This window comes from Mus musculus, chromosome 9 (assembly GCF_000001635.26).
Source record: "Mus musculus strain C57BL/6J chromosome 9, GRCm38.p6 C57BL/6J".
Lineage (NCBI taxonomy): Eukaryota > Metazoa > Chordata > Mammalia > Rodentia > Muridae > Mus > Mus musculus.
Window position 1 is genome coordinate 12,209,712 of NC_000075.6, and position 27,093 is coordinate 12,236,804.

The 27,093-nt window shown below is 38.5% G+C and overlaps 1 pseudogene; it reads left to right on the forward strand.

The window, feature by feature from the left end:
• Gm29785 overlaps nucleotides 1–24,702 on the forward strand; it is a 40,089-nt pseudogene extending 15,387 nt beyond the window's left edge.
• The last annotated feature ends 2,391 nt before the right edge of the window (nucleotides 24,703–27,093 follow it).

A 27,093-nucleotide genomic window follows, 5' to 3' on the forward strand; every position in this document is an offset into this window, starting at 1 on the left:
ACACTGGCTAACTCTGGAACACAGCTTCTTTGTGCTCACAGAAAACACTTCTCTGATTTTACCTCAGTGATGATGGTCTCTTCTTAATTGCTGCCCATTTCTTTGTTCAAGCTAATCAACATTAATTTTTCCAGTAGTTCCTTTTATTCTTGACTCTATTGTGAGAGCCACATAGCTGAAGCTGCCAAGTTCTGGGTCTTGCTGGGGCTGGAACATGGTCTCCCTTATTCTACTATCAGCATTCTGTTTTCCTGCTGTATCCCTGAAGCTTAGCTGTCTTGGGAGTTGTTTGGAGTTTGACCCTGAAATCAGAGATCTGCATAGCTCTGTGTCTCAGGATTGAAAGTGTGTTGCACCGTGCCTGGACCTAAAGTACCTGGTTGGGATCTTTCAGCTGTTGTAAGGGCATCATTTAATTGGGGGCTGTCTTACAGGTTCAGAAGCTCCATTTATTATCATCAAAGCAGGCACATGGCCCTGTCCAGGCAGGCATGGTGCAGGCAAAGCTGAGAGTTCCATTTCCTCATATAAAGGTTGGTAGGTGAAGATCTCTTCCAGTTCCATTTATTTGCTTTCAATTTTCATGATGTCATTGTTTTTAATGGCTGAGTATACTCCATCATATAAATGTGCCACATTTTCATTATCCATTCTTCAGTTGAGGGAAAGCTAGGTTGTTTCCAGTTTCCAGCCATTATGAATAAAGCTGTGAGTAACATAATTAAGCAAGGGTCCTTGTGGTATGGGCTTTGGAGAATATGCCCAGGAGTGGTATAGATTATTCTTGAAATAAACCTATTCATAATTTTCTGAGAAAACACCAAATTAATTTCCAAAGTTGTTGTGCAAATTTACAATCCTAGCAGTAATGAGGGAGTATTCTCCTGGTTCCACATCGTTCTCATCAGGAGTTGCCTCTTGAGTTTGTTTGTTTGTTTGTTTGTTTGTTTTACATCTCCACCACCATTCTACAGATTTCCCACCCCCCTAGTTGCTTAAACTTCTTTTCTATTAGATATTTTCTTTATTTACATTTCAAATGTTATCTCCTTTCCTAGTTTCCCCTCCAAAAATCCCCTATACTCTCCCCCTGTTCCCCAACTTATCACTCCTGCTTCCTGGCCCTGGCATTCCACTATACTGGGGCATAGAACCTTCACGGGACCAAGGGCCTTTCCTCCCATTGATGATGGACTAGGCCATCCCCTGCTACAAACGCAGCTGGAAACCATGAGTCCCACCATGTGCACTCTTTGGCTACTGATTAGGCTCTGGGAGCTCTGGGGGGTACTGATTAGTTCATATTGTTATTTCTCTTATGGGGCTGCAAACCTCTTCAGCTCCCTGGGTACTTTCTCTAGCTCATTCATTGGGGAGCCTGTGCTCTGTCCAATGGATAACTGTGAGCATCCACTTCTGTATTAGTCAGGCACTGGCACAGTCTCTCAGGAGATACTTCAATCCTTCTTAGAAGGGTGGGAAATACATATTGGAGGAGTTATAGAGACAAAGTTCAGAGCAGAGACTGATCATCCAGTAACTGCCCCACCTGAGGGTCCATCCCATAAATAACCAGACACTATTGTAGATGCCAACAAGCGCACTCTAAAGGGTTAATGTTGCAATATCAGTGAAGTTTTTATTTGCATTTCCCTGATGAATATTTTGAACATTTTTAAGTGCTTCTCTGTTTAGCTCTGTACACCATTTTTCTACTGGGTTATTTGTTTAATAATGTCTAATTTCTTGAGTTCCTTTTATATTTTAGATACCAGCCCTCTCTCAGCTGTGAAGTTGGTAAAAAATATTTTCTTATTCTGTAGGCTTCAATTTGTCCTATTGATAGTATCTTTTTCCTTAAAGAAGCTTTTCATGTTCATGAGGTCCAATTCGTTAATTGTTGATTATAGTGCCTGAGCATTTGGTGTTCTGTTCAGAAAGTTTTCTTCTGTGCTAATGCATTCATGGATATTGCCCATTTTCTTTTTTATTAAATTTAAGGTATAACATTCCTGGTTGAGCTGTTTGATTCACTTGGACTTGAATTTTGTCTAGAATGAGGGATATGAACCCACTTGTGTTCTTCTACATGCAAACATACAGTTAGACCAATACATGTAGATGCCTTCTTTTTTATCCATTGTATGGTTTTAGCTTCTTTCTCAAAAATTCTTGTCTATAGGTATGTGAGTATTTTTCTGCATCTTTGATTATATTCCATTGATCACATTATCTGTTTTCATGCCAATGCCATGTCGTTTTTAATATCATTTCTCTGTAGAAAAACATGAAACAAGGGATGGTAATACCAACAAAATTTCATTTATTATACCGAATTGTTTTAGCTACCATATTTTTTCTTCCCCAAATGAAGTTGAGTATTGTTATTTCATGGTCTGTAAAGAGTTGTGTTGGAATTTTGATGTGCATTGTATTGAATCTATAGCTTGTTTTTTGGTAAGATGAACATTTTACTATGTTAGTCCTACTGACTCCTGATCATGGAAGATCTTTCAGTCTTGTGATATCTTCTTCAATTTCTTTCTCTAGTTATTTGAAGTTCTTACCTTAGAGGTTGCTTGGTTAAAGATACATCAATATATTTTAGACATTGTTATTGTGACTAATGTTTCCCTAATTTTTCTCAGCCCATTTAATCATACATCTGAGGGCTACAAAATATTATAAGGACAGTCTCTAGGCAACACACTAAAGTTCTCCACTGAAACCTCTTGGGCCAAGTCAGTCAGCACAGTTGAAATCACAGAACAAAGTCTTCCATATTCTTTCTAGGATATCCCATTAAGCCTCATTTAAAGCATTACACTGCTTTCCTAACTCAATGTTATTAAACTCACATTCCTTTAACAAAAAAAAAAAAAACATGTTCAGACATATCATAGAAATGTTCCAGTCCCTGCTACCAACTTCTGTCTTAGTTAAGGTTTGATTGCTGTGAAGAGACACCATGATCAAGACAACTCATATAAAGGCAGACATTTAATTGAGGATGCCTTAAACTCTGAGAAGTTTAGTCCATTATCATCATAGGAGCATGCAGGGATACATGGTGCTGAAGAAGAAGATAAGCCTTCCACATGGTCACACCAGGAGTAGCTTGAGCATATGAGACCTCAAAGCCTGCTCCCAAAGTGACATACTTCCATCAACAAGACCATACCTACTCGCCACTCCTCCAAATTCTACCACTCCCTATGCTCATGAATTCAAACACATGAAACTATGGAGGGAGGGGGAGTCAAACCTATTCAAACCACTCCAATGATAAGTATAGTTACATAGAATAATATCAAGTGAAAAAATTAACAAAATATTAGATATATAAATAAACATACCATTTCTTTGAAAGTATAAAACACAATATTTTTTCAGTGGAAATAAACTCATACTTTCTAACATTTTTCTCATGAAACTAAATATAGATCCTATGAACTAGCAAGCAGGTAGTGCATCTCTACAGTTTTGTAGAACAAACAGAGAATAAATTTTCACAATGCTATTTTTGTTAATGGCTCTTCATAAAGGCTAAGGTTATTACAAAAGGCAACTCAATTAGGAAGAGTTAGTATAATGAAGAGATGACAGATTATCAACTCTTGATATGGAATGTTACAAATTCTAACCACACTGCTGTGTCTGTTTGAGAAATTGTATGAGTTGTGCTAAGTAATATCTACTGAAGTCATTGACAAAGAAGTGAGGGCTTTGGAAAAATATGTAGCAGGGTTTTATTTCCACACTAATGCGTAAGATGGCTTAAGGGTGAAAAACAGAGGACAGAGCATAATGGAAGAATTATTTACAGACTCTGAATGGTAAAATTCAACCTCATTAAATATATGCATTATTCTGAAAGCTATTTCTTTTCCACAGAATGAAAAGAAAAGCATTTTAATATGATTGTGTACAAAATAATTTGGAGTAGAAAGCATAAGAACCTCATAAACTTGTACTTGCTTTTGTAAGTTAATCATAGACCTTCAAAGATAAAAATCAGGTGTTTAAATCTAAGATTAAAAAGCTGTAGCAAAGTTTCCCCCTTGCCCCAGTACCTGGCCTAATTGGGACCCTCAGCACCCCTAGCATGCAGAACCTCCTCCTGAGATGCTGGAGACACACATTCCATTCTGTTTACATCTGTAGCCTGGAACAGATCCTGTGCTCCACCCACCTGCACAAAGAGACAGATTGACCCCCAGGAGTTTTGACACCACCAGGCTCGCAGGTAAGCCACCCCCACCCAAAGAGCGGGCCTAACTGGGATCCCCAGGGTCCTAGATGTCAGAGGACCTCTCAGCATGCCAGAGATACATCTTCCTGTCCACTCCCAACTATGTCCAGGAGCAGATCCTGTGTAGTAGTCCTGCTCAACACCCTACACTCACCCAGAGACATTTTGACCCTCAGGAGTTCTGACATAGCTAGGCTGACAGATCAGGCTCTTCTGACCCCCCTCCCATAACCAGAGACAGCCTGACCCAAGGAGGACCAACATAATCAGGTTCACAAAATGGACAGGTTCCAGTCCAAGACAGCAAGGTCATTTAGCAGCAGAGATAACCAAGAGATAAGCACAAGAACAACAGCAACAGAAAACAATGCCATGTGGCAACATCAGAACCTAGTTTTCCTACCACATCAAATCCAGGATACCCCAACACACCTGAAAATCAAGATTCTGATCTAAAATCCCATCTCATAAAGATGATAGAGGACCTTGAGAAGGACAAAACTCCCTTAAAGAAATACAGGAAAACACCATAAGACAGGTAAAGGAATTGAACAAAACCATCCAGGATCTAAAATAGAAATAAAGACATTGCAAAGGGAAATAATACTGGAGTTGGAAAACATAGGAAAGAGATCAAGACTTGTAGCAGGAAATATTAAAGAGGAATTACGTTATCACCAGCAATGCACTGACAGGCCTTTTTTTCATCTCCAGGAGACTCTCAGACTCAAAGCTATGAAATCTCTCCACCCAGCTTACTAATTTCCTACTGTCAGGTCACAGCCATGCCAGCCCCAAGCTTCAGAATTTCTACAGCCTTTTAGGGCACACTTCTTGCAAGCCCATACTTTGCCAATATAACTTTCTCTCTGGAACCCAATTAAGCTGCCACATGAAGGAAAACACCACACAAACTTAGTTCTGAATCAATGGTAACTCAATCACTAGGCACAACAACTAACATCCTAATTTATTAGCCATTCCAAGTTAAATTCTCTGGAAGAGGATTAAAATGGATCCACCACCTGAAAGGGGGTCTTTGCTATCTACGGTTTCACCTCCATGCCCCCATCCTCCAGCACACTCTCCTCCCTCCTCTTCTCTTCCTCTCTCTGACCCTAAAGTCCCACATATTCATCAAGTGATTGGATTCTTTTTATTATTATTATTATTATTATTATTATTATTATTATTATTATATATTTTCCAAGTCCAGAGAACTGGTCAGATGACTCTTCATAACTTCTTCAAGCAGAATGTGGGCATTGAAATATGTTTGAAGGGGTGGGGAAGGGTAAGGAAAATGGGGGAGTTGTTTGGCCTTAAGAAGCCCATACCAACAGTTGTATTAGTCTCTGATGTCTGTATCCTGAGTGGATATGCCTAGAAGTTAAAGGGATCAGCAGTTCAAATCAGATCAGTTCAGCATGTCTGATAATGAGACTCACCAAGGCTGTATATTCTATAATATAAAGATCTCAAAACAACATGTTAGTATCATCAAGATAACGTTTTGGTTTGATTCTTGGGAATCTAATCCTCTGGGGTCTCCCTTCATCATATCTGATCCATATAATTCTTGAAGTTGTATAGGCACTAATCACCTTTTCTAAAAATGAAATGACAAAACCTTTCTCCCAAAATAGCATATCCTTGGGCCAGTAACCAGAAAAAAACTTTTATTTTGATGTTTCTCCCATAGGAATAATAGAAACACAAAACTCAAAATCACATCCATTTTGAAAATTAAAACAATCCAAAACCAATGAAGTAAACTAAAATATGATATGTGCTTATTCTTAGGCTTTTTCTATTTTATCATGACAGGAAAATAACCCAAAATTCCCATGGAGCCCATGAACAAAGAATATGAGTTATCTTTCAGGACTTCAAAGCTTCCCTAAAACAATTGTTTTCATGCAGTCTCCTTACTATCCTAAAAAACCTTTTGTTTATTGTAAAAACCCATTCTCAGACCTTTTTCCTAATCTGTCATGTCGGAATAATTAGCCCAAAATTCCTGTGGAGCCCATGTTCAAAGAATATGAGCTATCCTACATACTTTAATATACCATCTATTGTTATGCCCTCTACTTGGAGCCACAGACTTCTGCTTATTAATACATCTTCTAGTAGGTCTTACACGCGTTCTCGCGACCGGCCAGGAAAGACGCAACAAACCGGAATCTTCTGCAGCAAAAGCTTTATTGCTTATGTCTTCAGGAGCAAGAGAGCAAGAGCAAGAGCTTTATTGCTTACATCTTCAGGAGCAAGAGAGCAAGAGCAAGAAAGAGAATGGCGAAACCCTGTCCCTTTTTAAGGAGAATTATCCTTCGCCTAGGACGTGTCGCTCCCTGATTGGCTGCAGCCCATCGGCCGAGTTGTCACGGGGAAGGCAGAGCACATGGAGTGGAGAACTACCCTTGGCACATGCGCAGATTATTTGTTTACCACTTAGAACACAGGATGTCAGCACCATCTTGTAACGGCGAATGTGAGGGCGGCTCCCCACAAGTAGGCAATTATCTCTGCTCCCTACTTAGGAGTTAGTAAATTTTCCCTATTCTATTTCCAAACTGCAGGTAAAATTAACCATATGATTCATACAAAATCTGTATATGAATCTATCCTAAAAGCAAATAATCCCAATTTTATAAATTCAAAGTTCAATCAATATCTGTCCCAAGATTTAGGCAACTTCTATTCTCTGGCTCTCTGGTTCAGACCAGCCACTTGTCTCTTTTCAGAGTAGAGAACTTCAGAACCCTCTTTCTTTCAAGGTTTCCATGTTAGTCATGTGACTTGACTCAGCTCCACTCACCAAACCACCAAATTTCTAACTATATTTCTAACTCTTAGGATAAGAATCTTAAATTTCTAGTGGATTCTCGCCTGCCACATTGGATGTCATCTCTAGTAGGAAATGTTAAAAAATGTAACCCATGCTGTTTGTATTTTGATGCTAATCCAGCTTCCCCAAGAAGTGCTACCAGGGATGAGGTGTGAATCATGTACTCAGGACTTCATGTGACCCTTTTAATGAATAAAGGAACCAATAATTGGGTGAGTAGGCAGAACTTCCAGGTCAGAGAGAGAAAGACAAGAGGTAGGGAAGAGATACGGGTTTTTGGAAGGTGACAGTGGGAGGACAAGAGGTACCTACAAGTGGCCCCTGGTTTAGATGGTGAATCCACCAGGATTCATCATCAGAGGATTTATATTTATTATGGCTTTCAAGATTAGGATTCTAGTTGATTGCCCAGTGATTGAGTTACCTGATAATTCTGAACTAAATTTGTGTGGTGTTTTTCTACATGTGACAGCTAAACTGGATTCCAGAAACAGGAAAAGTATGGGTTTGCAAGAAGTGCACCCCAAAAGGCTGTGGATATTTGGAAGAAGGGGGCTGGCATGGTAGAGACCTGCTAGTGGAAAATTAGTAAGCTGGGTGGAGAGATTTCAGAGCTCTGAGTCAGAGAGTCTCCATGAGATGAGACCAGGCCAACCATGCCTGCCAGTGCCTGACTGGCCAGCCTACAGGGTTCTGCTGGCATAATTTGGATTGAATTTTTTGATATTTTCAGCTACAAAGAGTCCCAGATAAAAGGATCACCAACAGAATGCAAGAGGTACAAGAGAAAAATCTTAGATGTCGAAGATACAATAGAAGGCATTGACACAATGGTCAAAGAAAATACAAAGTGCAAAAAGCTCCTAACTCAAAGCATCCAAGAAAATAAGGACCCATTGAAAGACCAAACTTAAGAATAATAGATATAGAAGGGAGCAAAGATTCTCAATTCAATGGACCAGTAAACACCTTCAACAAAATCATAGAAAAAACTTCCTGAACCTACAGAAAAAAGATGCCTATAAATGTACAAGAAGCCTAAAAAATACCAAGTAGAACAGAACAGAAAAAGTTCTTTCCATCACAAAAGAATCAAAACACCAAGTTCCCACAACAATGAAAGAATATTAAAGTGGTAAGAAAAAATGGCCATGTAATATAAGGCCAACCTATTAAAATAACACCAGATTTCTCAAAAGATACTCTGAAAACCAGAATATGTTCAGCAGATGTCATATAGACTATAAGAAAAGACAAATGCCTACCCAGGCTACTATACCTAGTAAAACTCTCAATTACTATAGACAGAGAAACCGAGATATTGCATGACAAAAATAAACCAGCCCTACAGAGGATAGATAATAGAAGGAAAACTCCAAAACAAGGGTAAAAACTACAATCAAGAAAGAACTAGAAATGAATCTTCTCACAGCAAACCAAAATGAAGAGAACCACAATTCTACCTGTAGCAACAGCAACAACAAAAAAAATCAGCAAGCAAAAATCATTGGTCTTTAATATCTATCAACATCAATTAACTCATTTCCCTAATAAAAAGTCATAGGCTAATAGACTGTATACATAAACAGAAACCAACATTTTGTTGCCTATTATAGACATACCTCAGTGACAAAGAAAGACACTACATCAGAGCAAAAGACTGGAAAAAAATTTCCAATCAAATGGTACCAAGAAACAAGCTGGAGAGCAATTCTAATATACAAAAACATAAACTTTCAACTGGAAGTTATCAAAAGAGATGGGGAAGGACACTTCATACTCATCAAAGGAAAAGTTCACGAGGGAAAACTCTCAATTTTGAATATCTATGCCCCAAATGCAAAGGCAACAACATTTGTAAAAGAAACATTACTAAAGCTCAAAGCACAAATTGAACCTCACAGAGTAATAGTGTGAGACTTCAACATTCCACTCTCACCAATGGACAGATCTAGGAAACAGAAACTAAACATAGACACAGTGAAACTAACTAAAGTTATGAATCAAATGGATTTAATAGATATCTATAGAACATTTCACCCTAAAACAAAAGACTATACCATCTTCTCAGCACTTCATAGTACCTTCCCCAAAACTGACCACATAATCAGACATGAAACAAGCCTCAACAGATAAAAGAAGATTAAATTAATCCCATGCATTCTATCAGACCACCACAGAATAAAGCTTGTCGTTAATAACAACAAAAAAACCAGAAAGTCCATACACACACACACACACACACACACACACACACACACACATATATATATATATATATATATATACATATATATATATATGGAAGCTGATCATTTCTCTACTCCGTGATAACTCAGCCATGGAAGATTAAAGACTTTTTAGCATTTAATGAAAACAAAGGCATATCATACCTAAAGTTATGGAAGACAATGAAAACAATGCTAAGAGGAAAACCCATAATTCTGGATACCTTCTTTAAAAACTTGAGAGATCCTATACTAGCAGATTAAACAGCACATCTGAAAGCTCAGAACAAAAGGAAGCAAATACAACCAAGAGAAGTAGACAGCAGGAAATACTCAAACTCAGGGCTGAAAACAACCAATTAGAAACACAGACCACTATACAAGGAATCAATTAAAACTAGGATATGATTCTTTGAGAAAATTAACAGGATAGATAGACTCTTAGCCAAACTAACTATAGGGCACAGAATCCAAATTGACAAAATCAGAAATGAAAAGGGACACATAACAACATAAACTTAGAAAATTTAAAAATAAATCATTAGATCCTACTACAAAAACCTATACTCTACAAAACTAGATAAAATATATGATAGTCTAGACAGACACGAGGTACCAAAGTTAAATGAAGATTAGATAAAACACTTAAACAGATCCATAACCCCTAAGGGAATGGAAAGATCGAAGAAGATCTCAGAAGATGGAAAGATCTCCCATGCGCATGGATTGGCAGGAGTAATATAGTCAAAATGGCTATCTTGCCAAAAGCAATCTACAGATTCACCGCAATCCCCATCAAAATCCAATTCAATTCTTCACAGAGTTTGAAAGGGCAATTTGTAAATTCTACTGGAATAACAAAAATCCTAGGATAGCAAAACCTATTCTCAACAATAAAAGAACCTCTGTTGGAATCACCATGCTTCACCTTAAGCTGTATTACAGAGCAATTGAGGTAAAAACTGCATGGTACTTGTACAGAGACAGATAGTTAGATGAATGGAATAGAATTGAAGACCCAAAAATGTACCCACACACCTATGGTCACTTGATCTTTGACAAAGGAGCTAAAACCATCCAGTGGAAAAAAAGACAGCATTTTCATCAAATGGTGCTGGTTTAACTGGCAGTTATCATGTAGAAGAATATGGATTGATCCATTCTTATCTCCTTATACAAAGTTCAAGTCTAAGTGGATCAAGGAACTCCATGTAAAACCAGAGACACTAAAACTTATAGAGGAGAAACTGGGGAAAAGCCTTGAAGATATGGCCACAGGGGGAAAATTCCAGAACAGAACAGCAATGGCTAGTCCTGTAAGATCGAGAATTGACAAATGGGACCTCATAAAATTGCAAAGCTTCTGTAAGTCAAAGGACACTGTCAAAAAGACAAAAAGGCCACCAACAGGTTGGGAAAGGATTTTTACCAATCCTAAATCTGTTAGGAGACTAATATCCAATATATACAAAGAACCCAAGAAGATGGACTCCAGAAAATCAAATAAACTCATTAAAATTTTGACACAGAACTAACCAAAGAATTTTCAACTGAGCAGTATGGAAGGGCTGAGAAGCACATGAAAAGATGTTCAACATTCTCAATCCCCAGGGAAATGCAAATGAAAACAACCCTGAGATTACCAGTTGTCGTGTCAATTGACATGACAGCTCACATGAGTCAGAATGGCTAAAATCAAAATTTCTGGTGACAGCCGATGCTGCCGAGGATGTGGAGAAAGAGGTTCACTCCTCCATCGCTGGTGGGATTGCAAACCTGGTGGTTTGTAAAAGTCTCCCAATCAAATAATTCACAGAGCCAGACAGCATTAGTACAGAATTCTATCAGACCCAAAACAAAGCCGAATACCAATACTGCTCAAAGTAATCCACAAAATAGAAACCAAGGGAACAATACCTAATTTGTTTTATGAGGCCACATTTAAGCTGATACCTAAACTACACAAATTATCAATGAAGAAAGAACTTCAGACTAATTTCCCTTACTAATATCAATGCAAAATTCCTCAATAAAATTGTTGTAAGCCAAATCTAAGAATATATAAAAATGTTCATTCACCATGATAAAGTAGGCATCATTCCAGAAATACAGCAATGTTTCAATGTATGGAAATCCATTAATGTAGTCCACTATAAACAAACTGAAAGAAACACACAAACAAAAAAAATCACATGATCACCTCAATAGATGCTGAAAAAGTCCTTTGACAAAACACAACAGTTCATCATGTTAAAAGTTTGGAAAGATCAGGAACTCAAGACTCATACCTTAACATAATAAAAGCTATATACAACAAACCAACAGTTAACCTCAAACTAAATGGAGAGAAAGCTAAAGCAATTGCACTAAAGTCAGGAACTAGACAAGGCTGCACACTCTCTCCCTATCTATTCAGTATAGTACCCGAAATTCTTGCTAGAGCAATTAGACAACAAAAGGAGGTAAAAGGGATACAAATTGGAAAGGAAGAAGTCAAGATATCACTATTTGTGGATGATATGATAGTATATATAAGAGACTGAAAAATTTAACCAAAGAACTCCAACAGGTGATAAACAACTTCCCCAAAGTGGCTGGATATCCTGAGCTTTTGTCCCCGCCAGCAAGAACACACTCAGGACAACCAGAATCTTCTGCAGCAAAGCTTTTATTGCTTACTTATCAGGAGGGAAGATCCCGAACCGGGAAAATGGCGCTGCTTATATAGCCCGCAGTGTGATGTTTCAGCTTCTGATGTGGCTTGACAGCTCCTGATTCGTTGCTCGCCCATCACCCCATTTCTACACCTCGAGATGGGCAGTGACTGGGCGTGAGTTCACTCTTGCACTTGCGGATAAGGCTTATTTACTAGTTAGGCACAGTGGAAGCCAGCGCCATCTTATAATGGTGATTGCTCACAGCACACACGCGATTGCTCGCGGCACGGCTCTCCACATCTCCCCCTTTTTATTTTATTAAAATTTGAAGCTGGTCTAGGCCTCTGCAGTCATGTCCATCTGCTGTGGCTCCTGTCTTAGGTCATTCCTCTGTCACAGCCTTTCCTGTCATAGGATAACCCTATTGCCACCGGGTCCCGTATCTTAGGTTGGTCTGTGTATGAGGAAAGTTGCTCGTCTCTGGATACCGCAGTACTGTGTGACAGTAACTGCCAAATGACCTAGGGTGAACTCTACAAAAGAGGCCAGCCAAAAAGCGGATTAGTAAACCTCAGCGAGGTGTAAGTGCTGATCAATGAGCGTTGAGTCTCTTACATCCCAGTGCAATGTATCCACAAATCCATGGGACGCAATAGCAGAGAACTCAGATGCCATTTAGGTCTTAAGCATGGACAGCCAAATTTCAGGGGAGGCCCCTTGTTCGATGGCACCAAGTGCTTGAGTTATCACAACCTTGTCATTTGTTTGTTGGGTTCTGAGCTTGCAAACTAACCAGAGCATAAACACAAGATCACAACAGAGGACAGCAGCAAATAAAACGACCCCCACCAATTCCTTAAAATAAGAAAAAGCAGATGAAATCCAGGAGGAGAGACCCTCTGTCAATGACAGATCCACTAGTGTGGAGTTGATCCTGAGAACAGCCGCTCTCAGGGCCTCAAGGGTCTCATCGAATCTTTCAGACCAATTTCCTGCAAGATACAAAGAAATCTGCCTAGACATATTAGCAAACATGTAAATATTGATTTTTCCCAAAGGAGGAAATATGCGTGACATCCATTTGCCAGCTCAAAGAACGGGAGCTAATAGTAGAGCAGGACTGATAGCCTAGCCCTTGTAAAGAGTGTGATGACTGAGTTACGGGCCAGGTTTTTGGCCACCAGTGAGAAGAAATAATACTTTTGTCTGCTCCTGTATCTAAAATTCCCTTAAATTGTTTCCCTTCTATAACTAACTCCAAGGATGGCCTGGAATCTAAAGGCATTATTAAGTAAGCAGAATCATTTCCAGTAGAACCAATCCCTCTAGCAGCTCGAGGAATACCAGAGGAGGGAAAACAGCCATGTAGGCTTGGCAAAATTATTAGTTGAGCTATTCTATCCCCTTGTGATATAGAAAAGACACTTTGAGGACAAGAAAAGAGAACTTGAAGTTCCCCTTTATAATCCTGATCTACAACTCCAGGGTGGACAATAAAACCTTGTAGGCTGCAAGAGCCTGCTTCATATATCTCTAATTGAACGGCAGTCCTTAGCCCAATGATATCCTTTTCCACATTTAGTACACAATCCTCGTGCTGTCCTTTTTATAGGGGCTCTGCAGTCCTTTTTTAAATGTCCTGGTTCGCCACAATTAAAGCAAAGTTTCAGCTCAGTTGAATCTGAGCGCCTCCTCCCCTGCAGAATGGCTGCTGCCAATCCAGCATTAGTAAGCGGCCCTCAAAGCTTACGGCAAACCTTTAACCAGTCCTGTAACCCCTTACTCTTTCTAGGTGTAATTGCTGATCTGCATTCCTGCGTAGCTTGTTCATAAACCAATTGTTCAATTAAAGGCATAGCTGCCTCTGGATCAACAAATATCCTCCCTGCTGCCTCCATCATTCTGGCCACAAAGTCTGAGAAGGACTCCTGTGCACCTTGAGTAATCTTGGTCAAATGCCCACTTGCCTCTCCCTTCTTAGAGAGTGCCTTCCATGCCTTAACAGCAGCAGCAGAGATCTGAGCGTACGCTCCCCAATGATAATCTGTTTGGTTAGCAGCATGCTGTCCCTGACCTGTAAGTAATTCAAACGTCCACGTTCTTTGGTTCCCTTCCATGGTGGCATTGGCCCTTGCCTGCGTCTGGCAGGAGTCCTGCCACAAGGCTTTTCACTCGAGATACATTCCCATACTGGGGGCTGCAGCTTTTACTACAGTCTGCCAATCACCAGGAGTCATATCATGATTCGCAAGCCTTTTGACTTGTGCTATAGTGAAATTAGCGCTGACTCCATAATTGCGAACTGCTTCTTCGAGCTCCTTAATCTGTGTATACTCTACTGGAGCATAAACACGCCCTCCCTCAGCTCCTTCAAAAACTGAGACTGCTTGCTGTACTTTTCTCTGTTCCTCTTTTGGAATAAATGAATCTGAATGATACCTCTGCACATAAGGCTCTGAATGGTACCTCTGCACATAGGGCTGAGGTGCACTAGGACCCTGAAGCCGACAGTCTGGAGGCCGAGCAGCAAGCTGGCTTTTGCCAGCCGCTTTTTGCCTTTTTCTGGACTGAGTAGCTCGCTTTTTATCTTGCTGGTACCTTTCTCCCTTATAACGAACTGCTTCCTCCTCCAAGTCCGTTTCTTCAGAGGAGCTAAGTCCTTCATCTGATTATGAGCTACTAAGAGCTAGCTGCTTAAACTCATCTAGTGGTGGGTATAAGTTCCTTCTCCTAGAAACCTCCGCTGATTGATCTTTTTTCTTTTCTTTTTCCTTCTCCTTCCTTCCAATCTCTCCCCAGGTATTCTTCCCTGACATTAACGTTTCCTCGGGTTCAAGACCCGTGGAAAGGCCTGTATGCTTAATTGGTTCACCACGTTTCCTCTTTGCTCCTACTCTCTCTCCCCGCTTTACCTCTGATAGACTGTCTTGAATTTTGTCCAGAATTCTCTGCCCTGCCTTAACCACTTGTTGACATGTGAAAAGAAACAAAAAGGCTTCTAACACTGGAGAAAGTTCAAGGCCAGACATACCTTGTAAAGCTGTAATGTGTCTCGCAGTTCTGGTTCCGCCTCGCGAACGAGGGATCTCCCTTGCGCAGGTGTGATGGTAGTTCCCGGGATTCTCGGTGCCACTTATTGCCCGAGCTTTTGTCCCCACCAGCAAGAACACACTCAGGACAACCGGAATCTTCTGCAGCAAAGCTCTTATTGCTTACTTATCAGGAGGGAAGACCCCGAACCGGGAAAATGGTGCAGCTTATATAGCCCGCAGCATGGCGTTTCAGCACCTGATGTGGCATGACAGCTCCTGATTTGTTGCTCGCCCATCACCCCATTACTACGCCATGAGATGGGCAGTGACTAGGCATGAGTTCACTCTTGCACTTGCGCATAAGGCTTGTTTACTAGTTAGGTGCAGTGGAAGCCAGAGCCATCTTATAATGGCTATTGCTCACGGCACGCACGCAATTGCTCACGGCATGGCTCTCCACAGCTGGATATAAAATTTACTCAAACAAATCAGTAGTCTTCCTCTAAACAAATGATAAACTGGCTGAGAAAAAAAATAGGGAAAAAAACCCTTCACAATAGTCACAAATATAAAATATCTTGGTGTGACTCTTAACCAAGCAAGTAAAAGATCTGTATTACAAGAACTTCAAGTTTCTAAAGAAGTCAAAGAAGACATCAAAAGATGAAAAGATCTCTCATGCTCATGAATTGGCAGGATCAACATAGTACAAATGGCCATCTTACCAAAAGCAATCTACAGATTCAATTCATTCTCCATCAAAATTTCAACTTAGTTCTTCACAGAGGTAGGGAGATCAATTCTCAAATTCTTCTGGAATAGTAAAATAATCCAAAATAGCAAAAAAAAAAAAAAGACAGTCTCAACAATAAAATAACTTCTGGGGAAATCACCATTCCTGAACTGAACTCAAGCTGTACTACAGAGAAATAGTGATTTAAAACCACATAGTATTAGCATAGAGCCAGATAGGTAGATCAAAAGAATAGAAATGAAGACCCAAAAATGAACCCACACACCAATGCCCACTTGATCTTTGACAAAGAAGCCAAAACTATCCAATGGAAATAGACAGCATTTTCAACAAATGGTGCTGGTTCAACTGGCAATTGACATGTACAAAATTACAAATAGATCTATTTTTATCTCCTTGTAGGAACCTCAAATCCAAGTGGATCACAGTCCTATACTTAAAACAAGATACACTAAATCCAGTAGAAGAGAAAGTGGGAAAGAACCTTGTACACATCTGTACAGGAGAACATTTCCTGAGCCAAAACCCAGGGGCTCAGGCACTAAGATCAACAATTGACAAATGAGATGTTCTAAAATTGAAAAGATTCTGTAAGTTAAAGGTCACTGTCAGTGGACCATAACAGCTACCTACATATTGTGAAAAGATCTTTATCAACAGTACATCCAATAGAGAACTATTTTCCAAAAACATACAAAGAACTCATGTTACACTTCAGAGTACCAAAGGACCCAACTAAAAATGTGGTACAGAGCTAAACAAAGAATTCTCAACTGAGGACTCTCAAATGAGAACTCTCAAATGACTGAGAAGCACCAAAAGAAATGTTCAACATCATTAGTCTTCAGGGAAATGCAAATCAAAACGATCCTGAGATTCTACCTCACACCAATCAGAATGGTTAAGTTCAAAATCTCAGGTGACAACAAATGCTAGCTAGGGTGTGGAGAAAGAGGGAACACTCCTCCTCTATTGGCAGGATTGCAAACTTGTACAACTACTCTGGAAATCAATCTGGTGACTCCTCAGAAAATTGGAAGTAATTCTACTTGGAGACCCAATTATACCACTACTGGGCATATACTCAAAAGATGCTACAACATATAACAAGGACAGGTGCTCCACTACATTCATAGCAGCCTTATTTATAATAGCCACAAACTGGAAACAAGTCAGATGTCCCTCACAGGAAGAATGGACAAAGAAAATGTGGTTCATTTACACAATGGAGTACTACTCAGCTATTAAAAACAATGACTTCATGAAATTTTCAGGTAAATAGATGGAACTAGAAAATATCATTCTGCGAGATATAGCTGAGACTCAAGAGGACACACATCATATATACTCACTGCTAATGGATATTAGCTCAAAAGCTCAGAATACTCATGACACAAATCATGGACCATATGAAGCTTAACCTGAATGAAAACTGGAGTGTGGATGATTCAATCCTAACATAGAAGGGGGAAACAAAATAATTCCAAGAAGTAGAGAGAGAGGAAGGGACCTAAGAGGGAGAAATTGGGGGCAATATCTGGTATGGGAAGATTTAGAGAAGTCCAGAGGTTCAGGAAAATGAATCAAAATATGTGGCTGTGGGGGTGAGGAACAGGGTAGGGGAGGTGCCACTAAAAAGTTACAGATACCAGGAAAGAGAGAGGTTCCCAGGATCCAACAGGAATGACATTAGCCGAAATACCTGATAATGGGGATATAGAACCTGTAGCGACTAGTACCATTACATAGGCACTGCCCCCAGTCAAGAAATTGAGGCCACCTACCCATTTTAAATTTTTTAACTCCGAGTGTTTCTGAGTAAAGAAATGCAGGAACAAAAAATGGAGCAGAGACTGAAGGAAAGGCCATCCAGAGATCACCTCACTGTGTTAGAAAGACATCCAGAGATCACCTCACCTTGGTATCCGTCCCGTCTGCAAATACCAGACCTCAAAACTATTGAAGTGGTTGCTGAAAGGACTCTGGTATAGGAGTCCTCCGAGAGGTTCTGCCAGCAACTGACTAATACAGAAGCAGATACTTGCAGCCAACCATTGGACTGAGCCAAGGGACCCCAATGGAAGAGTTAGAAGAAGGACCTAAAGCTGCTGAAGTAGATTACAACTCCATAGTAAGAAAAACAATATCAACTAACTGGAGCCCCTAGAGCTCCTAGGGACAGAACCACCAACCAAAGAGTATACACAGGTGGATCCATGGCTCCAGTTACATATGTAGCATAGAATGTAATGCCATTATCTGGCATTAATGGGATGGGAGGCCCTTGTTTCAGTGGAAGCTTGATGTCTCAGTGTAGGGGAATGCTAGAGTAATGAGGGAGGCATCGGTGGTTGGGTGGAGGCACACTGTCTTAGATAGGCAATAGAAAGGGCGTATGGGATGGGGAAATTGCAGAGGGGATACAGGGAATGGGGACAACATTGAAATGTAAATAAATAAAATAGCCAATAAAATGATAAAAGAATATGTAATACAAAATTGCAAAAGAGAAATTGTTAATTCTTTATCAATAGCAAGCCAAAATTAATTTAACTTTTCTTTTAAAAACTGAAGTCAGGAACTCAAACAAGAATTATGTAATCTACCAGTCTAAAACAGTACACTCTTAAGACATAATAATTTGGTATTTTCATGCAGAGGAGTAACAATAAGAAACTAGATGGTTTCTATGTTTATAAGCAAAATATTATATTCCTGTGGAAGAGCAGAGAGCTTTGTTTCAGAGGGAAAATTACTGTTTGGAATACAGTTGTTTAAGCAGTATTCTGTGGTGCTGTATGGGATGATAGTACATGCAGAGTATGGTGCCCACCCTGAGTGTTCAGAACCAAGGCTCTGGTAAAGCTACACAGTACATCAGAGAGAACTCTGCCAGAAATGACATGATTCATGATCCATTTAATTTTGGCTTTATTTTGGACAGCTGAATATATAGAAATATTTTCCTCTTGTCAAAAACTTCATGATTTCTAGACTCCATATATGTAAGTTAATTTTGTTTTCAGCACAATAAAATATCCAAATACTCAAAACTATATACATGCATGCACATGTGGTGTTTTATTCTTTTTCTGAAAATATATTTTTCATATAATGCTAACCAATTCCAGTGTTTATGCACTATTGATCATTGTAGATAATCAGATTTTACACAAAATTTGAAATAATTCATTTTTGACCTTTTCTCCCGAATATCTAGTCTTCTATCTGGTACTTTTATCTCTGCCAAGGAACAGATTTTTTCTTCTGTTTAAACCTCTTATTTTATAAGTCTTTCAATATATTTATACTGGGATTAGACTAATAACAAGTTGTTGATTTTTCATAAAACCCATTAACTCACTAAAGTCACTTTGAAATAATGTAATTACTTATCAAGAGCACTTGGGATTATATTTCGAACATAAATATTCTATCTTTAGTATTCTCTGATGTTTCCATATATTTTTATTGTGCATTCATTAAAAACTGGATAAAATCTTCAAAAATATATCCAGGCAATGGCTAAGTTATGATTTTTAAATTATTGTTTATTTCTCAGTGTTTTCCTCTGAAATAAACTATTTGACTTATTTCATTAAGGAATTAATGGTGTTACTAAAAGATCAGACAGGGTCTATATAAAAATACAAAGGTTCATTCAAATTGACAGCATTCATTCTGTGTACAAAAACAGGAGTGTGATAAGTACAGAAAACCATGCATCATAAAGAGGTGAGACCATAATTGAGGAGCATTACTATACTGGGACAGGGTCACTTATTGTTTGCATAGTTTTAAAGAACTGGTTACAGAGGCAAAAAAGACTTTGACTCGCATATTACTAGAACCAATGTCACTTTTTCAATTCTCTCTCTCTCTCTCTCTCTCTCTCTCTCTGTGTGTGTGTGTGTGTGTGTGTGTGTGTGTGTGCGCCCACGGGGGCAAGCACACACCAAAGACTTTTGTCCCCTTGGATATACCAGGCCTAAGCAAAAGTGAGGATACTACTTTGGACCTATTTTTACAGAATATGAATTTTTAAATGAGCATCTCTGGTATAAGACACCCAATTTGCTTGCTGGAACTTTTTGTAGTATTGTTTTAAAATAAGAAACTTTTCTTATCCACCCTTGTTTCTTGATAAGTCTGTGCACAAGAACCTATCATATCTTTATTCTGTATACTCACCATTGTATCAGTTACTCTTTGTTGTTGTAATAAACACCACAATCAAAAGCAACTTATAGAAGAAAGAGTATACGTTGTCCCTTGGTTCCCATAGGAGTGACCATAGTTTGTGGGAGAACTTTGGTAGCAGTTAGACAAGGTGACAGGCACAGGAAGATCACATTTTCAAACCCATACATGAAGTGAAGAGTAGAGAGAAAAAAACTGGAAGTGGGGTGATAGTATGTACTCTATTTTGTTTGTTTGTTTGTTTATTTAATATATTTTCTTTATTTACATTTCAAATATTATCCCGTTTCCTGCTTTACCCTCCAAAAAACCCCCATCTCTACCCCCTTCCCCCTGCTCACCAACCCACCCACTCCTGCTTCCTGGTCCTAGCCTTCTCCTATACTGGGGCACAGAACCTTCACAGGATGAAGGGCCTCCCCTCCCATTGATGCGCTACTAGGCCATCCTCTGAAACATATGCAGCAGAAGCCATGAATCCCACCATGTTTTCTTTAGTTGGTAGTTTAGTCCCTGGGAGCTCTGGGCGTACTAGTTAGAGTATATTGTTGTTCCTCCTATGTGGCTGTAAACCTCTTCAGCTCCTTGTGTTCTTTCTCTAGCTCCTTTCTTGGTGACCCTGTGCTCCATCCAATGGATGATTGTGAGTATCCACTTCGGTATTTGTCAGGCACTGGACTCTCAGGAGACAGCAATATCAGACTCCTGTTAGCAAGCTCTTGTTGGCATCCACAATAGTGTCTGGCTTTGGTGGTTGTATATAGGATGGATCCCTAGGTGGAGCAGTCTATGGATGATCAGTCCTTCTATTTCTACTCCACACTTTGTCTCTGTAACTCCTTTCTTGGGTATTTTGTTCCCCCTCCTAAGAAGGATCGACGTATCCACACTTTGGTCTTCCTTATTCTTGAGTTTCATCTGTTTTGCAAAATGTATCTTGGGTATTTTGAGCTTCTGGGCATCCACTTATCAATGAGTGCATATCATGTGTGTTCTTTTGTCATTTGGTTATCTCACTAAGGACGGTATACTCCAGATCCATCCTGTGCCTAAGAATTTCATAAATTCATTGGTTTTAATAGCTGCGTAATACTTCATTGTGTAAATGTACCATATGTCCCCATCAAGGCTCTATTCCTAAAAGTATTAAGATGTTCCTAAACAGTAATAGCATCTGGGGACCAAGTGTTCAAATGGGAGACATTTCTCTTACAAACACCACACCTATTCTGACTTCACCAGATATACTGGTTGCACCTCTACTTATGTTTTATACCTTATTTCTTGCAATACTGTTACAATCTACATCTAAATTTAATGATGATAGCTGCAAAATTTCCTGGGAAACAGAAAGAATAAAAGTCAGTTCATAAAAATTTGGTTTCTTCACAGCTCAAATTTACTCAATGAAAAGTCAGAATTTATCCATCTTAGAAGTTGTTTTCTTTCTGTAGTCTCTTGTGCTAGAAGCCAAAGAAAGCGAGTAGAGATATTACCCAAGTTCACATTATTCCCCTGAGAGCACTGAAAGGAGCAGTGTCGCCCCAGGAAGTTATATAGAAGACCATGGTTAGTATAAGAAAAGTGGTTAGAGGATTAAAACTGCAAATCCCTGCTATTTCAAAATCAAGGGTCTGAAAGCAAAACACAAGATTATTCTATGGAAAAATAGAAGATAATTAATTGCTTGACATAGCTGCTTACACAGTGTTTATTTTAATTCTGGATAAGAAAACATTGATTTTCCCATTGAGAAATATCATTTCTATAATACAAAAAAGGGCTTCACTGAAATCAGATGAGGTTGACTGTATTTCATGTTTTCTGAATATTGGAATAAATACTGTGCCCCAAAGCTCCCCAAGCAGAGTGTTACTCTCTGTCAACAAAAGAACATTATTTAAACAGAGCAATAGATTAGAACAATATAAATGAAAGTTAATTCTCAAATTCCTGTGGAATTAATGTAAAAGAGAATATTTACTTCCATTAATGATATCAGTGAAAGAGTTTATTTGGAGGAAAATCTCTCCTAAGATAGACCTAATAGAATTTAAAGAGGAGATACAAGACAGAAGACAATGCCATCAAAATATTAATTGTGCAGTAATGTCTCTTAGAAATTCCTAACTTATCAATCATTTTTCTCTTGCATATGTCATTTTGGGTTTGTCCTTAAAATCTGTACCAAACAGCTTCCTGACAAGATCAGACTCATGATTTCAAGTTTCTCGAATATTATAGAAAATATTTATTATATGTAGAAGGTCAAGCATGAGATACATACGAGGAGAAAGATTCTCAGAAGCCTTTCCAGATGGAGCTATCTAGTAAGTCATTAGAGGCAATCTGACACACTGTCAAACAACCAAAGCAACACAACTTCTGGAAGTAAACAGAGAGTTTCCCTCTGCACTCCCATATTTGTCATTTCAACATCTAGTCTGTGGAATAAGAGCTAAAAGAGATGTTCAGATGTTTAGGGATGACTGAAACCTTCTCCCTGACTCCTGTTGAAGTTTTTAATAATTTGCTGGCAGAGATAAAAAATGACATTTTTGCAAGTTTTTTTTTCAATTTTTATATTTATTTACACTCCAGTCGTTCCCCCCTCAGCTCCCTCCCACAGTTCCTCATCCCATTCCTCCTTACCTTGCCTATGAAAATGTGGTTTGCCCACCAGTCCTCCCCTTCACTGAAGCTAGACCCCAGGGAGCCCCCAGACATGGAGCCACCAACCAAAAAAATGACCTTTAGTTGCTTATACCTATGTCCATGTAGTTTGGCTATAATTTTTTTTATCTGAGAAGTGGGGGAGAAAATGCTGCATTATTTCATTCTTATTATCTTTTGAGAACACAATACCTAAGGTACTCTATTTTGTGCTGAGAATATAACAATAAGAAAATATAATGATACTTATAACGTAGTAAAGAAACAAAAAAAGGAAGCTTAAAGAAAGCAGGAGGTTGATTGGTTATCTCTCTCAGTTTTTTTCTGTATTTTTTCATTAATGGATGAGAAAAAGGAACTAATAAGTGCATTTTAAGTGTTTCTTAGCAATGGAATCTTATATCAATGAAGATATAAGTCAAATGTAGTTATGTAAGAGTTAATTGGACCCCAGAATGAGTAGGTAAAATATTTTCAGGCAAGCTGTAGAGAATTTTGTAGTGTAGGTTGTAATAGACAAGGAATAGCACTGCAGGGAGAGAGCCATAGTCGCGTTCAGTGCTAGAATTATGGGCGAGATAGTGAATCTTCTCTAGATGTTTATTTTAGGTATCTAATTGTGTGTTGTGAACTATTTCTTTTCTTGAGTTAAATAAATAAAGCCCTTTGATTTGTGATTATCACTAGAGGTTTAGCATAGACTCCTATTACGTACACATAATTATGTTCTCTTTAGAGATACATACCCCTAGCTATGAATATACTGGTGCTTAGTACAGCTTTGTTAGGCGGAACCTATACCTAGTTATAATAAAAAGTATTAACAATGGGCAGTGAGGAGTAGGTGCCACAAATGGAAAGTAATACATGGTGGTAAAAGTCCAGAAAAAATGATGAGACACTTCTTGGAAAGGTTGATAGCCCAGAGTTGCAGGCATAGAGCCTTTCTTACAGAAACAGTAAGGTTACTTTTGGTACAAGAGACTGGAATTTGATCTTATGTACTCCTAATTACGCAAATTTAGAAGCAAATTTGATCAAAGTTTCTGTTCAAATAAATTAGCAGCTTTGAGAAAACTGAATTTACTAGATTGCTTACTTAAATATTACCATGATACAATGATGCAAATACACCTTCCAACTACAGTTTTCTGGCCTTGATCTCTTACTGTATTTTTTTATCAGATATAAATGATTGGGAAAGGATGAGACATATGTCATGACATCTCTCCAAATGACTTTATCAAATTTCTATGTATCTGTAATTATTAAAAATAAATTTATAACATTACCAATTAGATGAAAGGATTCAAGAATAAGTGCAGAAAGGTCAAGAGTTTGATCTGACAAAGTAAATGAGATAATGGTAACTTAGAACAGCTCATCAGCTTTTTATGTTATGGACAATTTGACACAAAATGGGGAACCAGAAGAGACAAAAGAGTAACTGTGGAGTTATCATGCACAGCTGATCATTTGGTTGAAAGCATAGAGGCAAGGAACGTGGTACAGTTCCTGGCCCAGTGTTGAGGGAAGAGTACTCATCAGTGGTAGTTAATACAAGAAGCTCCAGAAGTCATAAAATATCATTTGATTTGCAGAGCTACTAGACAGGTGAGAGCAGCTAATGGGTTAATCTTGGCCAAGGCAGGGCTGCACTTTGATGAGCTGACAAGCTTCAGGTATTGGACCCAGAGGTTACCCAGAAGACCATAGAGCTCAAGGAAGAGTGCCAGGATTTTGCGGACAACATTGGCCAGTTTCAGAAAACTGTTTTTGATCTAACTGAGCATATTAATCAGTTTGACAAAGAAGCAGAGAATGAGAAGGTGAAGGCCATTGGTGCTCAGAACTTGCTGAAATCTATAGTGAAGCAGAGAGAAGGCCAACTGCAGCAACTGCGAGCACTGTTAGCAGAAAAGATGCAGCTAGAAAGGTATCAGGTGGAATATGAAGCTTTGTGTAAAGTAGAAGCAGAACAAAGTGAATTTATTGACCAATTTATTTTTCAGAAATGAACTGAAAATTTCAGTTGTATAGTAGGAAGGCAAAAAAGCACCCCAACCATAAAAAACCCCAACCTTTTACCATTAAGGTGGGTGTGACTGATGTATGTCATGCAGTGTGTTAAGGGGGCAGCTGGGGAACAGTGCACAGCCTTGGCTACTAGCCAGGCAGCACAGGACCTCACCTCTTGACCTCTCAGAACAAATTCATTGTTTGTAAATGTTGATCTATCTATCTATCTATCTATCTATCTATCTATCTATCTATCCATCCATCTATTTATTTATTATTTTTGGGTAAATTCACAAAACTCTCAAAGAAAAGCAATAAATACCATTTGAAAATGGAAAACAAAGATTAAGTAAATTGAAAAGAGAAATACATGCTATTGAAGAAATGGGCCAGATGGAAGGATGAGAAGAAGAGGCAACAAAGGGGATGTTTTATCATTCAAGATGAAGGTTGTGTTCTGACAAATTTAATATTTATAAAGGATGATTCTGTAACCCAGACCTCAGTTTACATTGGAACCTTGAGTAAGTGAGCAATAGGTGTAGTTAATGTAAGGATTAAACAGAACTACAAGAATTAATTCGTGACTACACATGTGGAGTTGGCATCTCAAGTATTGACTGGTAAATATATATTAAAAATAAATCAGTCATGGAAAATACATTACCTTTAGAAATTTGAGTACATAATAATAACTTCCTTTATTGTAAAGAATTGTGTTTAAGAAATTTGGGCTTAGAGTACAAAGAAAAAATTCTTAAGAATTTTATAGTAAAACAATAGTTTTAGGAACTCACAATCAAGTATCCAACTCACTAGAAATCAGTAGAAGGACAGATATTGAATAGAACCCAACTAAACTAAGTCATTGAGAGTATTTCAAGAAGGGAGTATAAAGCATTACAAAGGGGAAATGACTTTTAATCTAGTCTCACCATGAAGATACTCTGACTCTAGAGAGAATTTAATGCCATGGCAATATTATTTATGAGAATGTACCATTTTCAATTTTAATTTTACCTGAGAATTTAGTAATAGGGAATTACATTCAACTATGGAACATCTCTATTTTGGTACCTTATTTCAGAATGATAATGTTCAATCTTAACTTACTACACTATACCTGATAGTCTCTCTTTGGTGATATTATTGAGCATAAATTCTATTGGAAATAAAACATGGAACATGTTTCAGCCCTGCGTCCAGAATGATTTAATTAATGTCTCTTTACACATATTTCTGGATTCAACCGATAAACAAAGTTTCAGACTTTTTGCTAACCTCCATATAACTTTTTATTCTGTTGACTATGGAATTTTTATAATTGCAAGAAAAATATTTAGACTGCTGCAGGGGAATGCTTCTTTCTGGTGATTGGTCCATTTGTTTCCATTTTAGTGAGTTTCCACCTACTCTTTGTGAGATTCCACTGGGGTAGGTGAGAAAGTGCAGACATTAGGTAAGGAATAACCTAGAGACCAAAGATAAATGTAAGCATTTGGTTCTCTCATTCCTATTTCTTGATCTAAACTAGATATTGCGTCTTACAATACAAGATCATTCAAAGCTGATGTAGGGCAAAAAGGTCACTAAATACTTCTTTACTAGTCATTGAGTTCCTAGCTAACGTTCTTAGCAGAAAATTATATGTTAACAAGACAAACTGCCTGACAAAAACTTAATATTTTATATAGTAGGAGAAAGGATTCTTCATAAATAAAAACCTAAAAATGTGTAAGAAAGTATGCATTTTTATGCTTGGATTTGAGGAAGGGCAGCTGTGTGGAAATATGATTGGATAAAAAGTGTGATATAATTCTGATAGAATGAGAGAGGAAACCTAGCCCAGTCTTGCTGTGTAATTCTCCTTGTCATCCCCAAATAGCTCACTTGCTCTAGGAACAAGGCAAGCTTTTTAGAATTAGGTTTTTAGAATCTACTATCAGATGATGGTGACCTGAGGTTTCTTCACTGACAACTCTAACACAGGGATGTGGAACAAATTTACATGAATACTTATGCAGTTTGTGGCCATGGCTGGCTGTGTGGACAGGAATCAAAGTTCTATGGGAGAACCTGGGTCAAAGTAGATTCATCTTTCATAGCCTACCTTGTAGAAGGAAGTGCTGATGGCAGAAGGAGACTGATGCCAAGATCCTGATTTCCTTCACATCAGCATTGGGAAGCTCTGCTCTAGGTGTTATTTTCTGAACATTGAACATGTTGAGGTTCTTTCTCCTATTTCTGAAGCACTTATGAGTTTTTTGAATAGATGGTAAATATTAAAAATGGAGATCAAACTCTCTAAAAAGATGAATCTTTGTATCCCAAGATGTACAACTTATGGTAGAACAAAAGCACACACTAATTACCAAATAAGGTACTAAGTACCAAATAAGGTACTCTTGCTGTGATAAAATGTTTATT